A 16,529-nucleotide genomic window follows, 5' to 3' on the forward strand; every position below is an offset into this window, starting at 1 on the left:
TGTTTCCTTTCTTATAATTTAATTTGATTTTATTAAGTCTGTTTATTTGTAACACTGTTTATGGTTGTCTTTAATACAACATTTAGCTACCATAACAAAGGAATTTCCGGATCCTATTACCCTCAAGATAATACAAATTATCTTGAGGCAATTGTTGCTGGTTAAAAAACAAAAAAGTGACTATAGTGACTATATGAGTTGCTGTGTAATGAATTTGTCTACTAGCCAGATTACAATCGCACAATTACCTCTGCTTACATTAATGAACTTACACAGGTTGATCCTTCATGGGGAAGAGCACACACGAAACAATGAAGAAGCGCAACAACACCGTGAATCAGCTCAACTTCTATACTGGTTAATAAAACACAGCTTGACTCTGAAAGCACTTATAATACTTAGATGAGGTGATTAGGTTCAAAGTCCAGCTGTAAAAGCAAGCAGCAGCAGCCAAAGCGGATATATTACATCATATCTTAAGGACCTTGTAGTACCATATCACCCTATTAGAGCACTTCGCTCTCGCACTGCAGGCTTACTTGTTGTTCCTAGGGTATTTAAAAGTAGAATGGGAGGCAGAGCCTTCAGTTTTCAGGCCCCTCTTCTGTGGAATCAGCTTCCAGTTTGGATTCGGGAGACAGACACTATCTCTACTTTTAAGATTAGGCTTAAAACTTTCCTTTTTGTTAAAGCATATAGTTAGGGCTGGACCAGGTGACCCTGAATCCTCCCTTAGTTATGCTGCAATAGACTTAGGCTGCTGGGTGATTCCCATGATGCATTGAGTTTTTCCTTTCCAGTCACCTTTCTCACTCACTATGTGTTAATAGACCTCTCTGCATTGAATCATATCTGTTATTAATCTCGGTCTCTCTTCCACAGCATGTCTTTCATCCTGTTTTCCTTCTCTCACCCCAACCAGTCGCAGCAGATGGCCCCGCCCCTCCCTGAGCCTGGTTCTGCCGGAGGTTTCTTCCTGTTAAAACGGAGTTTTTCCTTCCCATTGTCGCCAAAGTGCTTGCTCATAGGGGGTCATATGATTGCAGGGTTTTTCTCTGTATCTGCTGTATAATATAAAGCGCCTTGAGGCCACTGCTGTTGTGATTTGGCGCTATATAAATAAAATTGAATTGAATTGAATTGAATATAAAGCAGGTAACAAAAACAGAGACTCGCAGGCTCCATTTCTACCTGTTCATGTTTCTACAGTAGAATCATGCGGAGATTGCTTTAAAGTCTCTTTGGTTTGGTTTTTATATTTGCTTTTTGTTCATATGTAAACTAATAGAGGGCTATAGAGGGTGTTGGTGTGTAGGACTGTAGTCTGAGTTGAAAACTGATGAGTTTTGGGAGAAAGCATGACATCAGTTTTTTGGGGGGGCAAAGTTTGGAAGAGTTTTATATATTGTATAACTCGCTTTTGAAAAGGGGCACATAGCAGGCTGAATAACAACAACTCACATTCGTCAATAATCTAATATGGAAACGCATCATACTATAAATAAAAAGAAACATTCTTTTTTCTCCGCATTGTAAAGTTATCATGTCGTGACAGTAGGATTGGTCAGTTTCAATATTATTACGGGGCCAACATTATTACGTGTATGATGATGCTTGAAATACACCACACAGAGATATGAGGAACAACAGCAGGGTTGGCTCCATGGCTTTTCTCTGTTTCTAATATAAACAGTATCAGTGTCTCATCTTTGGCTTCCTGCTGCACATCTTAGCATCCTTCCATTAATACAATCAAACAAGCAGAAGTAATGTCTGAACTACAGTACTTCTTGAATTAACAACCGAGGGATTTCCTTATTCTGGGTAAATATATTATGTTAGTGATAAAAACAAACTTATAAGAAAACTAATGCTATGAAACCAAAATCACGGTGAGGTTATGACCTACACTGCAGTCAGACACTAGGGGGCAATAGAGAGGGGTTTTTGTTTTGGTTTGTTTTTGCTGTCATTGCTGTCGTGGGGCAAACGTGGGGCAAATCTGTTGGTATGGGACACATTGCTCATAGGATTTTAGCAAGTGGAGGAAATATTTATTTAAATCAACCTTCCAAGGTTCCTTGTTAAATAAACCCAGTGACCATAAAAAGGTGAAGTTCAGTAGCTATAAAAATGTTATTTCAGTTTATGGTTTGTGTAGTCATCCTTTAGGTTACAGACTGACTGGGAGGTTACATCTTAACTATTTTTGGCTGTTTTAACATGAATGTTTTCTTCTTTTTGAACTTTGCTTTTTGACTGTTATTTGTCAAGCTGACTGATCTTCCGCGTACAACCACTAAATTGAATTACTTAAATTTGTTGGATACTTTGATTTTATGCTGTCTCAGGTCCACTTTTTGTTCAACACTGATAAAATCCAAATTAAATTAATAATTTGTTCAGATTTTATTTATTATAAGGAACTGTATTTTCAGAACTGAATTTTTCAGGTTACAGCCTTTACTGCTTTATTTGAATTTTGGTTTAACATAGAAAAGACTTTAAGGGGAAAACACTATAAATAGAATTGCTTTTAAAAAATAATATTACACATTTTTACATTTCATTTCTGTTTTACAATAGACTTGTATTCTATGTATTTTTTTTTTAACAAGTTTACCTTATTCAAAATTTAATGCCACTCAGTGGTCTGTCACCATGAAAGTATTTTGTCTTTGCATGAGACTGTTAGTTATTTCTGGACCGGTTTATTTAGGTTTATTTCCTGAGCGTGTTATTTCGTTATGCTTCTGAGTTTGCTTAGTTCTCTGGTCCGTGTTTAGTTTAGGCAGTTCTTATTTTGTCCACGTCTCTCTCTCTCTCTCTCTCTCTCTCTCTCTCTCTCTCTCTCTCTCTCTCTCTCTCTCGGTGTTAGTGATTTCCTGTTTAATTGTAACAATCACTTGTCCTGTGCATTGTGTTCATTTTTGTGTCCCCTGTCTCGTTAGTCAGACTCAGGTGTGGCTCCTCTGGCTGTCTAGCTAAGTTCTTATTAAGGTATTATGACAGCATAGTTTAAAAATAATCTTATTTTAATGTCACAAATGTTCTTCAATAAGCTGTTTGTTGTCGTGCACTGATATTAACACTCATAGCATGGCTGAAGGCTGCTTCTCCTGTCACTTCTTTATCCCAAGACGTTTATTCTGTTCATCTGGATGTAGCGTTTTCAGTGGGAGAAACGTTTTATCACTCATCCAAGTCACTTCTTTAATCTCAGCTGACTGCAGGTTTCCCCAACCTTATAAAGAGTACATTTGCACAATGACTAAATCTACCCCACTGAATGAACAATGGGTTGTGAGGTCAGTTCCTTGATGATTAATATGCAAATTGTCATGACGACTGATCAACAACCACTGATCAAGACCATTGATCAATGGCCATGAGTACAATTCAGAGAGTTGGGAAATGGCTGCAATCACAGCATTGTAAGATGGCGCCCTTAGGCCCCTTCCGCAATTCAGAGATGGCCTTTCCCGTTTCACGTAAATGGCCTCCTTGACTCCTCGCTCAAACCAGCGTTCCTTACTGTCCAGGATGTGTACATCCTTATCATTGAAAGAGTGTCCACCAGGCCTGTTGAAGTAAATAGAGTGCGAAGTCCTGGCCCGACTAGTCAGGTCTTCTGTGTTGTGCCAGCTGCTTTACCAGAGTTTGCCCAATGTATAAATCATGACAATCCTCCTGGCACTCAACATCGTGCACTATATTACTCTGTTTGTGTCAGTGGACCCGATCCTTGGGGTGGATCAATTTTTGCCCCACGGTGTTTAGAAAAAATGTGTCTCAACTGTTCCAATACTTCTGACACATAAGGAATCAGGCAGCAGTTGTCCTTCTCTCCTAGATCGGCTGGAGCTTTCTTTAGGCGCCTTCCCAGCTTAGACAAATGTCCAGCTGTGATAACCACATTTACTCAGTATTGATGAGAATTCCGGCTCTTTGTAGAGAACCGACTCTTTTGGCTCGGCTCACTAAAAAGAGCCAGATCTTTCAGCTCCCAAGCAGCTCTTCAGGTTGTTTTGTTGCTTTAATTAATTTATTATCCACAACAATATAAAATTATGCACAAAATGAATTACTAATGTAAAAAAAAAGTGTTTCTTATTTATATATGTGTATTATAGAAATATTCTTTCATTTATTCACTTTTTTTTTTATTTTATTTTTTTTATTCACGGCAGCACAGTGGCATGGTGGTTAGCGCTGCTGCCTTACAGCAAGAAGGTCCTGAGTTTAGTCAACCGTCAGGCCAGGGTCTTTCTCCCTGTGTTTGCGTGGGTTTTCCCTGGGTACTCTGGCTTCCTCCCACAGTCCAAAGACATGCAATTACTGGGTGTAGATATGTCAGAACCGGTGCCATCATGGCACCGGATACCGGTACCCATCCCTATTCAGGAGGCCCGACCCGCTTGTTTTCGATGGTAATGTTGCTGAAAATTGGCGCATTTTTGAGCAAGAGTATGACATTTTTATAGCGGCGGCACACTCTGACAAGCCAGCGCACACACAAGCCTACATATTGCTCAACTTAGCAGGTCCCAAAGCTATAGAACGGGAGCGGTCTTTTGTTTACGCGCCAGAAGTGAGAGAGCCCGGCGATGGAGGACGAGTCCTTATTCCTGCAGAATCGAAGGAGGATCCTGAGTGCTTCAAAAGGAAATTCAGAGAAATGTACAGCCCACAAACCAACGTCACGATGGAAAGACACAAGTTCAACACGCGGAATCAGAGGACTGGTGAGACTGTTGAATCCTATGTAAGTGATTTACGGATTAAAGCAAAAAGCTGCAGATTTGGTGATCTGAGTGAAGAACTAATAAGAGACAGACTAGTTTGTGGCATCAACAATGACAGTTTAAGGAAAGTGCTACTGCGTGACAGTGATTTAACGCTAGCAAAAGCCATATCTGTCTGCCAGATTCACAAAATGACTGAAGAGCATAATAAAACACTTGCTTTTCCTCAACAATCTGCGACAAATATTGATGTGCTCCAGCCCAAATTTACAAGAAAGCACAGAGGAGATAAAATGAAAATACAAGGAGACAGGTCCGAAACACAGCATATTACTAACTGTACTAACTGTGGGGGCGCGCATGCTGCAAAAAAGAATAAATGTCCGGCTTTTGGGCAGCAGTGTCATGCATGCAAAAAGTGGAATCATTTTAAGAAACGGTGCAGAGCCATTCAGCCTACCCACAATGTAGCAAGACACAGAAAGTCAGTTCATCATGTGGAACCAGACCAAGCTGATGGCAGCGGAGATGACACATTCTACGTTGATGGAATAAACCTGCAATATGCAATCCATGCGACTGATGTGATGTGTATGTGGAACACAAAGAGGAAGTTTTTGTCACCGTGCAGATTAATGGGATTCCTGTTGAGATGAAAGTGGACACAGGTGCTAAATGTAATGTGCTTCCCAAGAAAATGGTTAACATTATAAGAGCAGATAAACAAATGAAAGCGCACCCCAAGTCCGTTAACTTAGTAGCATTTGGAGGCAGCAAGATTCAAAACTCAGGTGTAATTAAGTTGCAGTGTTTTCTGCATGGACAGTCACATGTGCTATCATTCTTTGTTATTTATGAAGATGTTCAGCCAATACTGGGACTATGTGCGTGCAGAGAAATGGGACTTGTATCATTCAACAATGACATCCACCAATTGAGCACGTCTGCAGATGACCTGTCACAACAGCTTATCACAGAATACAGCGACTTATTTTCTGATGAGCTTGGAAGGTTGCCAGTCACCTATCGCATGACACTGAACCCAGATGTGAAACCAGTTGTTCGCCCAGCACATCGCATCCATTTGGCCATGAAAGACAGAGTCAAGGCAGAGCTGGACAGGATGGAGAAATTATGCGTCATTACTCCCGTCTCAGAGCCGACAGACTGGGTGTCTTCTATGTTAGCCACCAACAAGAAAGGCAAAGATGAAATCAGGATATGCATAAATCCTCGAGATTTAAACACAGCTCTGAAAAGACCACACCATCCCATGCGCACAGTAGAAGAAGTGGCTGCATTAATGTCAAATGCTACTGTGTTCTCTGTTTTGGATGCTAAGAACTCCTTTTGGCAGGTGTCATTGGATCAGAAATCATCCATGCTGACCACCTCACAAGGTTCCTCAGAATGCCTTTTGGTCTCAACGCCGCCAGCGAGGTGTTTCAGCGAGCCATGGAGCAGATATTCGCTGGGTATCTATGTGCCATCATTGTTGATAATATACTCATTGGCGGAAGAACCATAAAGGAACATGATGACAACCTGAGAAAAGTCCTTGATCGTGCCAGAGAAGTAAACCTGTGACTAAACCCACTAAAGTGCAAATTCCGGCTGAATCAGGTCAGTTATGTCGGACACATTTTCACAAGCGAGGGACTTAAAGCAGACCCTTCCAAAACAGCCGCAATCAAAGAGATGCCAGTTCCAACAGATGTCCAAGCCCTGCAGAGGTTCCTGGGGATGGTCAATTATCTTGGAAAATTCATTCCAAACTTCAGCCGTCTGACAGCCCCTCTGCGACAGCTCTCACACTAGGACAGCAAGTGGATGTGGGACACACAGCATCAGACTGCGTTCGAAGCACTTAAAGTGTCAGGGTCTGTGTAGGCAGACCGTGGGGAGATGGGGAAATAGGACCCAAACGCCGGACTCTACAGTGCAGCAGTGTTTATTTACAAGGTGGTGAAGTAAACAACAGTAAATCCCCAGTTTCCCAGACTCCTGTGTAGTGTCTTCTTCCCAAAAGTCTCCGTGTAGTGCTCTCTGCCCCAGTGTCCCTGCACTCCTCGTGCTCACTGCTCCTTCTCGTCCCACACTCCTCCTGAGGGGACAACAATAGAGACAGCCATTACACACTTATTCCAGCAGGCATACACTCACACTTGACTGTGCTTGAAGACTGACGTGTAGTCAAACGCAATAATCCAGCGTCGGTGGAAGCTCCATCGCTCATCTAAATAGCTTCCCCGACGAGCCCAGATGAGGAGCAGGTGTGCGGCAAGGACCTCGGGTGTGGCCAGCCCTCAAGTCAGGCCACGCCCCCAGGGCTGAAGGTGCCTGTAACTTGGCCACAGAAGAAAGGCAACACACACACACATACCTGCCTACAAACAGATGCGCACAGGGGCAGTGCAGAGAACACACCAAATAATAATAGTAATGACAAAAATAATAACAATAATAATAATGATAATACTAATAACAAAAATAGTCATAGTCCCCACTGCCCACGGACCCCGAGTCCCCAGAGCCGGATCCGTGACATAAAGAGCACATGTCTAATCCACCTGTTCTGTCATATTATGATGTCAGCAAACCTGTGACACTAACATGCGATGCATCACAGTATGGTCTTGGTGCAGCTTGCTTACAGGAAGGGCAACCTGTAGCATATGCTTCACGTACTCTGACAGACACTGAAACCAGATATGCTCAGATAGAAAAAGAGCTACTGGCTGTTGTACAAAGTTTCATGACTACATTTATGGCAAGCCTGTGGTCGTAGAAACAGACCATCAGCCACTGGTCACCATACAAAAGAAACCGCATCAACCAGATTACAGAGGATGTTGTTAAGGCTCCAAAAATACAACATCACTCTCACATATAAATGTGGAAAACAAATGTATCTGGCTGACACGCTGTCTCGTGCTCCCAACAGATCCACTTTCCAGCAGTCTGAAGAAGAGGACAACTTTGATGTCATGACGGTGAGCTGCATCTCTTCTTCACGCCTGGAGAAACTTGAAGGACACACAGCTGAGGATGAGACACTGCAAGCGCTCAGCTCGTTCATCAAACATGGTTGGCCACAACGACTCCACAACCTTCCCACGGCAGTTCATCCATATTTTCCTTTCAGGGATGAGCTGACTGTGGATGATGGCATCATTCTTAAAGGTTCCAAAGCCGTGATCCCAAAATTACTGCAAGGAGACTACATCACCATCATGCACAGAGGACATCCCGGCGTAGAAGCTACCAAGCGGAGAGCACCGGGGATCGTCTTCTGGCCGTTCATGTCAAGAGATATTGAACAGTCACTTCCTGCTCGGTGTGTAACAGCACTAAACCTCATCAACAAAAAGAGCCCCTTCATCTGCATGAAGTTCCAGATCTTCCTTGGTCAACTGTGGCTACAGATATCTTTGAGTGGCACTGTCAGCACTATTTAGTAGTAGTCGTCTAATACTCAGGCTGGTTTGAGATTGACCTGCTAAAGGATTTGACATCAGCAACAGTCATCAAGAAGCTGAAAAGATACTTCTCAGTTCATGGTGCTCCACACACTCTGATCTCAGACAATGGAAGGCAGTTTACGAGCCAGCGTTTCAAAGACTTCGCTTCACAGTGGGACTTTCAACATGTCACCAGCAGAGATGGGCGGTAACAAGTTACTTGTAACGCGTTACTGTTACTCGTAACGCGTTACTGTAATCAGATTACTTTTTCAGGTAGCGAGTAAAGTAAGGGATTACTATTGCAAAAACGGTAATTAGATTACCGTTGCTTTCCCGTAGGAACGCTGCATTACTGCGTTGCTAAAACCGTGATTTTTCTGCGAGAATGTCTCATGACAGTGACGTAAGCGTTCGTGACAACAGCTGTGTGCAGATCAACAATGGATAATATATCGAGTGCGGGAGAGAGTATGAGCGTGCAACGTTTAAAGCGTGGAAGTACTGACCTTACTTTGAGTTTGATTCCATAAAAAGTGACAAAAACATTAGCGTCCGTTGTGCGTGGGTAGAAAACTTCTTTTTACAGCGAAATAAACCCCTAAACTTCCAAGCAAGCAGCGAGTGCGCTACGACGTAATGTGAAATTCACAGAGAAACTCGCGGATTCTTCAACTGACCGCTGCGGCTCACCTGCACCAGGGCAAACCTCCGCCTATACAGGTGAAAATAGAGCAACAGGACTGCTAGTCTTTGATTTTATTTATTTTCTGCTGTGTTTTACTTGCATCTATTTGAAAGAGTGAGTGTAAACACAAAAAAATATTTTATTTTATGTGCTGGAATGTGCAGAAAATAGGTTTAAATGTTAAACACATTTCTTCCAGTCAGAGAACGTTGCATATAATTAAATTTTTGCTTGATGCATAAAGTTAAAAGGTTAGAACTAATAAAACAAGTTTTAAAAAGAGACTTTTCCATTTGATTACATTTTGTATGATGGATTATGCAGAAAAAGTAGAATTGGGCTGAAAGATCTATTGCTTTATCACCTATTCAGGTTGTAAATCGTGTTTTTAAAAGTAACTAAGTAACTAAGTAATTAATTACCTTTGAAAATAAGTAATTGGTAAAGTAACTGGATTTTTTGGGGGGAAAGTAATCAGTAATTAGTTACTGATTACTTTTTTCAAGTAACTTGACCAACATTGGTCACCAGCAGTCCAGAGTATCCTCAATCCAATGGGCTTGCTGAGAGAGCAGTGCACAGTGCTAAACAGCTGATGGAGAAATCTCACAGAGATGGCACTGATGTATTTCTCAACCTGCTGAATCTCAGCAATGTTCCATGTGATGTGAACCTGGGTTACCCTGCAGAACGACTTCTATCCAGACAGACTCGAACTACGCTCCCAATCACAACCAAACTGCTCGAACCACAACACCGTGAATCTGAGAGAGTGAAGGCCCAACTACTCAACAAGAGACTGACTCAGAAGGTCTGTTATGACAGATCCAGCCAACCACTTCCACCTCTTGAAGAAGGACAAGTAGTGAGGTTACAGACCCCACAGGGTTATGACCGCACAGGTGTGATGAAGGAACTTTGTAAAGAACCTAGATCCTACCTGGTACAGTCAGATGGGAACACTTACAGGAGAAATCGCAGACACATAGTGCCTGTATCTGAGCCTGTTACTGTTCAGAAAGACACTGATCATCATCATTATGATGGACTGCAGGTTGTGGGTGAAAACAATGATGTAGAACAGTTTAAAGACAGCACTCATGTTGAGAGCTCTTCTGATGTTTTGCATTCTCCAAAACCTTCCAAGAGTGATGGTGTTTATAGGACATGCTTTGGTCGTGTATGCAAACCAAATCCAAGATATAGGGATTAATTGGGTACTAGTTAAAACACAGAAGTTGTTCAGGTTTGATATTTGATCCAACAGTAACTGATGTCCAGGTTTCAAGTTAAATTCTGTTTGAGGTAATTTTCAGTAGTAATCATATTTCACTTTATACAGCAAAAGGATATTTTGTCATGTTTATTTCTTCCATCTGGTTGCAAATTTAAATGTTCCTAAGGATCAGCGTATGTCACCTTTAATGGTGTGATTATTATTATTTAGCATGCATTAAACTTTATATCCAACTAGGGATGTACTAAAGAAGGGGGATGTAGATAACCTTCTGTTAGTTCGGTATTTTGTCCTAATCCGCTTGCCGTACCTCCGTGTAGGTCTATATATGTTTTGAGTGGTATATGCAGCATTCGGTTATTGAATCCAAGTTTGTTGCTGCTCTGCTGGTTAATAAAACCACGTCAACTGAATCTGCTGCTTCATCATTATCATACTGGTGAACATACAACACTGGGGTTAGATTAACTGAAAACACTAAATTGCCCATGGGAGTGAATGTGAGTGCGATTGGTTGTCTATGTGTTAGCCCTGCGACAGACTGGCGACCTGTCCAGGGTGTACCCTGCCTCTCACCCTAAGACAGCTGGGATAGGCTCCAGCGCTCCCCGCGACTCTGAAAGGAGAAGTGGATGGATGGATTTATTTATTCATTCCACATAAAATGTAAAAAATAAATTATAAAACACAAAAAACAACTATTTACAATTCAACTTTTAACTATTTCAACTTTCAACTTTTTCCTTTTAAACAAATTTAAAGTGAAAAAACACAAAACACTGCAAACCAAACTGAAATGATTCTAGATTTTGCTTCTTTTCTTGGTGTCACTCATTTTCTTGACTATACCTTTCTAACGGGTCAATGTTGACTCTTGTTGTTGCCCCTGGCTCTCTTTCTCTCTCCCCCTTCGCTGTTCATGTGCTACTGCTGCTGTGAGTGTAACTACCACCCCTTCCCCCTCTGCTCAGCGCAAACACAAGGCACAAACACATATTGACCAATCACATGCAGCGTGAAGTAAAAAAAAAGGGAGAGAGAGAGGGGGAGAGAAAGAAAAAAAAACACACGGCTCCCAATAAGGAGTCGGCTTCTGTCATTCACTTTTTTAGGTCGCAACCGACCCATCACTAATAGCAGGGCCTTTGTGATATGATGTTCTTCTGCTTCTCTGGGTTCTGTTTCTGTGGGGATGGTGTTTATTCTATGTTTTAGTGTCCTGAAGACACCCAGTTTGTCCTCCAGTAGATGATGAGAGTCAAACTTGATACTGATCCATATGCAGAAGTTTACGGTACAGCTTCCAAATGTCTACCATTACTGATGGAAATCTCACAGTCTAAGAAAGCTACCCTGCCACTTTTCATGTCCTCCCTGGTAAATTTGATGTGTTGGCTTACCAAGTTAATGTGATCCATGAATTGTGGTACGTCCAGAGATTTGATTTTAACCCAGTTGTCATCCACATACCTGAACAAATGACTTGCTGGTGTTCCAGGGTAGCATAACAAAGCCCTGTTTTCCATTTCTTCCATGTACAAATTGGCCACAATGGGCGAAACTGGGGAACCCACGGCACACCCATGTTTCTGCCTGTAGTACTGACTCTTGTATGTGAAATACAGTGGGATGCAAAAGTTTGGGCAACCTTGTTAATAGTCATTATTTTCCTGTATAAATCGTTGGTTGTTACAATAAAAAATGCACCTGCCTGATTTTGTTTAAACAATTATTGCACACTTTCTGTAAATCCAATCAACTTCATTGCACTTCTCAAATATCCCTGACTGTGTGTCCTATATGATATATTTAACTGACATAAATTTGGTCACCACAAAAAAAGAAATGAAATCAATATTTAGTAGATCAGCCTTTTACAGAAAAATACAGCCTCTAAACGCTTCCTGTAGGTTCCAGTGAGAGTCTGGATTGTGGTTGAAGGTATTTTGGACCATTCCTCTTTACAAAATATCTCTAGTTCATTCAGGTTTGATGGTTTCCGAGCATGGACAGCTCTCATTAACTCACACCACAGGTTTTCAATAATATTCAGGTCTGGGGACTGAGATGGCCATTCCAGAACGTTGTACTTGTTCCTCTGCATGAATGCCTTAGTGGATTTTGAGCAGTGTTTCGGGTCGTTGTCTTATTGAAAGATCCAGCCCCGGTGCAGCTTTAGCTTTGTCACTGATTCCTGGACATTGGACTCCAGAATCTGCTGATACTGAGTGGAATCCATGTGTCCCTCAACTTTGACAAGATTCCCAGTCCCTGCAATGGCCACACAGCCCCACAGCATGATGGAACCACCACCATATTTTACTGTAGGTAGCAGGTGTTTTTCTTGGAATGCTGTGTTCTTTTTCCTCCATGCATAACGCCCCTTGTTATGCCCAAATAACTCAATTTTAGTCTCTTCAGTCCACAGCACCTTATTCCAGAATGAAGCTGGCTTGTCCAAATGTGCTTTAGCATACCTCAAGCGGCTCTGTTTGTGCTGTGGGCGGAGAAAAGGCTTCCTCTGCATCACTCTCACATACAGCATCTCCTTGTATAAAGTGCGCCGAATGGTTGAACGATGCACAGTGACTCCATCTGCTGCAAGATGATGTTGTAGGTCTTTGGTGCTGGTCTGTGGGTTGACTCTGACTGTTCTCACCATTCGTCGCTTCCATCTATCCAAGATTTTTCTTGGTCTTCCACTTCGAGCCTTAACTTGAACTGAGCCTGTGGTCTTCCATTTTCTCAATATGTTCCTAACTGTGGAAACAGACAGCTTAAATCTCTGAGACAGCTTTCTGTATCCTTCCCCTAAACCATGATGGTGAACAATCTTTGTCTTCAGGTCATTTGAGAGTTGTTTTGAGACCCCCATGTTGCTACTCTTCAGAGAAAATTAAAAGAGGAGGGAAACTTACAATTGACCCCCTTAAATACTCTTTCTCATTATTGGATTCACCTGTGTATGTAGGTCAGGGGTCACTGAGCTTACCAAGCCAAATTGATTCCAATAATTAGTTTTAAAGGTTTTGGAATCAATAAAATGACAACAGTGCCCAAATTTATGCACCTGCCTGATTTTGTTTAAACAATTATTGCACCCTTTCTGTAAATCCAATAAACTTCATTTCACTTCTCAAATATCACTGTGTGTGTCTCCTATATGATAAATTTAACTGACATTTTTTATTGTAACAACCAACGATTTATACAGGAAAATAATGACTATTAACAAGGTTGCCCAAACTTCTGCATCCCACTGTAGGTGGAATTAAGACACAGTTCCAAAAGCAAACACAACCGGTCGGTGCTGTGGTTCTGTTACTGAAGTTGGGCTCATCCTGTAATCTCTTACGGACTACCTCCAATGCTTCAGTGACTAGAACACAAGTGAAGAGTCATTGTAACATTGTACGAAACCATTGTTTCATCTGCCCCCATAATAACATCTCTCACCTTCTCAACAAAATCCAAGGTCTTCTGGACGTGGTGTTCAGAGCTGCCTACCAACGGGTTGAGGATCAAAGCCAGAAACTTTGAGATGTTATAGGTGACAGAGTTGATAATACAGACAATTGGTCTTAAAGGTACACCCTGTTTATGTATCTTTGTAGATTCCCCTGGGTATAGCCTATGGTATGAGGTCCAGTCAATAGCATTGTCTTGTTCTAACTGCTTCAGGCAATCTATCACCCTCTTCCTGTAACCACTTCCTAGGTTTTGTTTCAGGGGGTCATAAGTATTTTTGTCACTGAGCAGTGACACAATTTTTCTCATGATGGTCTTTCTGGTTTAGCAAAACCATGCACAAACTCTTGCCTGCTGGAAGGATGATAATGTTCTTGTGATTGCTAAGTGATGTGAGTGCCTTCCTCCCCTCCATGTTGATGTTGGATGCTGGGGGCTTTACATTGGTGAAACAGGCCGAAGCTTTCGTCTGTAGTTGCTCTGCTTCCACGTCTGCAGTTTTGCTGTTACGAATTGCTTCTGTTTCTGTAGCTGTGTTCCACTAGTGGGATTTGTCTCGGCGTCACAGCAAAGTTCAACTGTTTTGCAAGAATTTTTTCATATTTTTTTCTCTGCTTGCTGATTGAGTAAGTTGTCTGTCAGACAAGTTATTGATGATTAACTTTGTTAGCCATTACAAATGCTGATACAAAAATGGCAATACACACACACACACCCACACACACACGTGTGTGTGGGTGTGTGTGTGGCTGGCTGGGTGGGTGAAAGCTGAGTTAATTGCAAAGCAGTTTATTGAGCTTTTACAAAAGAGCACTGAGTTAGCAACCAAAGAAGCTGAAGCAACACTAAAACAACAGTGTAGCACCCCAGGGTGTGTCAAGCCTTAAGTGCATAAAGTGCATGCATCAATAGCAGACAAACACAGATCAGAGACAGAGACATACAAAAACAGAGAAAGGGGAGAGAAAGCTCGTTTAGGCTAAGTTATATAGAGCAAGGACCCACTGGCCTCTCCTTTCTTTGCTATGTGACAGTAGTATCCAGCATAGTGCAACCTTTTCAGTCCATTCAGCATCTCAACTACACAATACCTCCCATCAGGACTGGGTGTGTCCAGTATATTCTGCAAGTTTCCCAGTGTAATCTGCATGCAGAATGTAAGACAAGCTCCCTTCAAAGCCAGTCTACTGTGCTGGTGCCAACATGAAGTCACAGCTTCCCCAGGCACAGGTTGACAGTAGTTTTCCGCACAGGTTACATGAACTTCAAATCTTATTGTTTGAAATTGTGTATAGTGTATTAGATACGCATCAATCATACAAGGTTGGATTGTCATAATAAATGTGGTTAACTGAGCATATTTCACTCATCTGTCTATAACTTATAGTTATTCCTATCATGATGCATCCTTGTCTAGACTACATGAATGCTGCAGACACTTATGCCAGCGTGTAGAAGAGCCGAACCAGTTGCGTAAAGTGGCCTTCATGTGTGTAAATACTTTATATGAAAGTAATTGACTCCTAAGTGTCTTAAATGGTACTCGAGAAATATAGGCTGTGGTAACCCCCAGCTAGCCACACAACTTCAGTTTCCTTTAGTAATGTCACTGCGTTATTTCTCTTTTCTTTACAGTCACTGTGTTTGCTCTTTCTCATTGAGAATTGTAATGTGTTTTTGACTCCATGTGCAGCAAATCAGGGTATAGAGCTCAATCATGTTGATGCTTTAAAATTGTGTTGTTTTAGAATAACTTAATAAAAAACCTATTTGGGCTGAAGTGAAGGTATTTAGGTAACAATTAGACAGGCTAAACAGACTACGGTAAATATACAGAGTACAAAGTACAAAGTGCAAAAAAAGTGCTTATATCTGCAGGTAAGGGTAATCTCCTAGCCAAGATCATTACTTTAAAAAAAAAGAAAACGCTTTTGACTTTCGACCTGGATTGTGAACATGCAATATTCCTCCAGTTTCCTAAAGCACACAACCTTTAAAAGCAGGCATGATATGCATAAATATGAAAAACGTCAGCATAACTGACCCCCCCAACACACACACACACTCACTGTATTTTGCAGCTGTGAATGTATTCATTTAACACATTCTGAATATGGATTTGATATATCAGTGTTCTGTTATGTGCTTCTGCAAACCTAACTGTTTTTGATGCACCATGTTTGACGAATAAACATCACAGCTTGGTCAAATAACATCAGGGTTAACATGTGGTTATCTGGTCTGTAGCTACCCAGACAGGGGCGGGTAGATGAAGCAGAAAAATAACTGGTTGGTGATATTATTTTAAGGCAGAGCTGATACCAACAAGGGGCTTTAGAGAACACATCATATCTGTGAGGATGAAGACTTTGAGTGCTGCTCTTGTTTTGCTGAGTCTCATCTCAGTGGGCCAGCCTGCATCGCTGGCCTGTGAGAAGCTGTTAAAGCCGGTCGACCAACGTCCAGATGTAAGTGCCTTTCCACATTTGTTTTGTTTCAACTGTTAAAACTTGCAATTTTTTTCTGAGATGTGATGGAGGGAAAATATTCTGAATGGGGTTTTTTGTGAATTTCCAAAATAAATAATGAATCGATCAATTAAAAAAAATCTTTTATTTCAGCTGCCTGGGAGGTGGTACTTTATAGCTGTGTCCACAGAGTTTTGCCTGACTTCAACATTAGTCAGTGCTTTATTTTCCCCAAGCGCCGTAGTGGATGTAATTTCCAAGGGCACACCAAACCTCTATGGTGATACTACTTATTTGAAAGCGTAAGTAATGTGTTATTTTTTGTTTTTTAGTTAAATTAATAGCATTTAACATGCTAACATTGTTCAGCTGTTCTTTCAGGTGTTAAATCTGTAATGATGAATGTTGCAGGAATGGAGTTTGTATCAATGGAACCACAACATTTCTCTATGCAAACAGCAG

Source organism: Pelmatolapia mariae, linkage group LG5 (genome assembly GCF_036321145.2).
Source record: "Pelmatolapia mariae isolate MD_Pm_ZW linkage group LG5, Pm_UMD_F_2, whole genome shotgun sequence".
Lineage (NCBI taxonomy): Eukaryota > Metazoa > Chordata > Actinopteri > Cichliformes > Cichlidae > Pelmatolapia > Pelmatolapia mariae.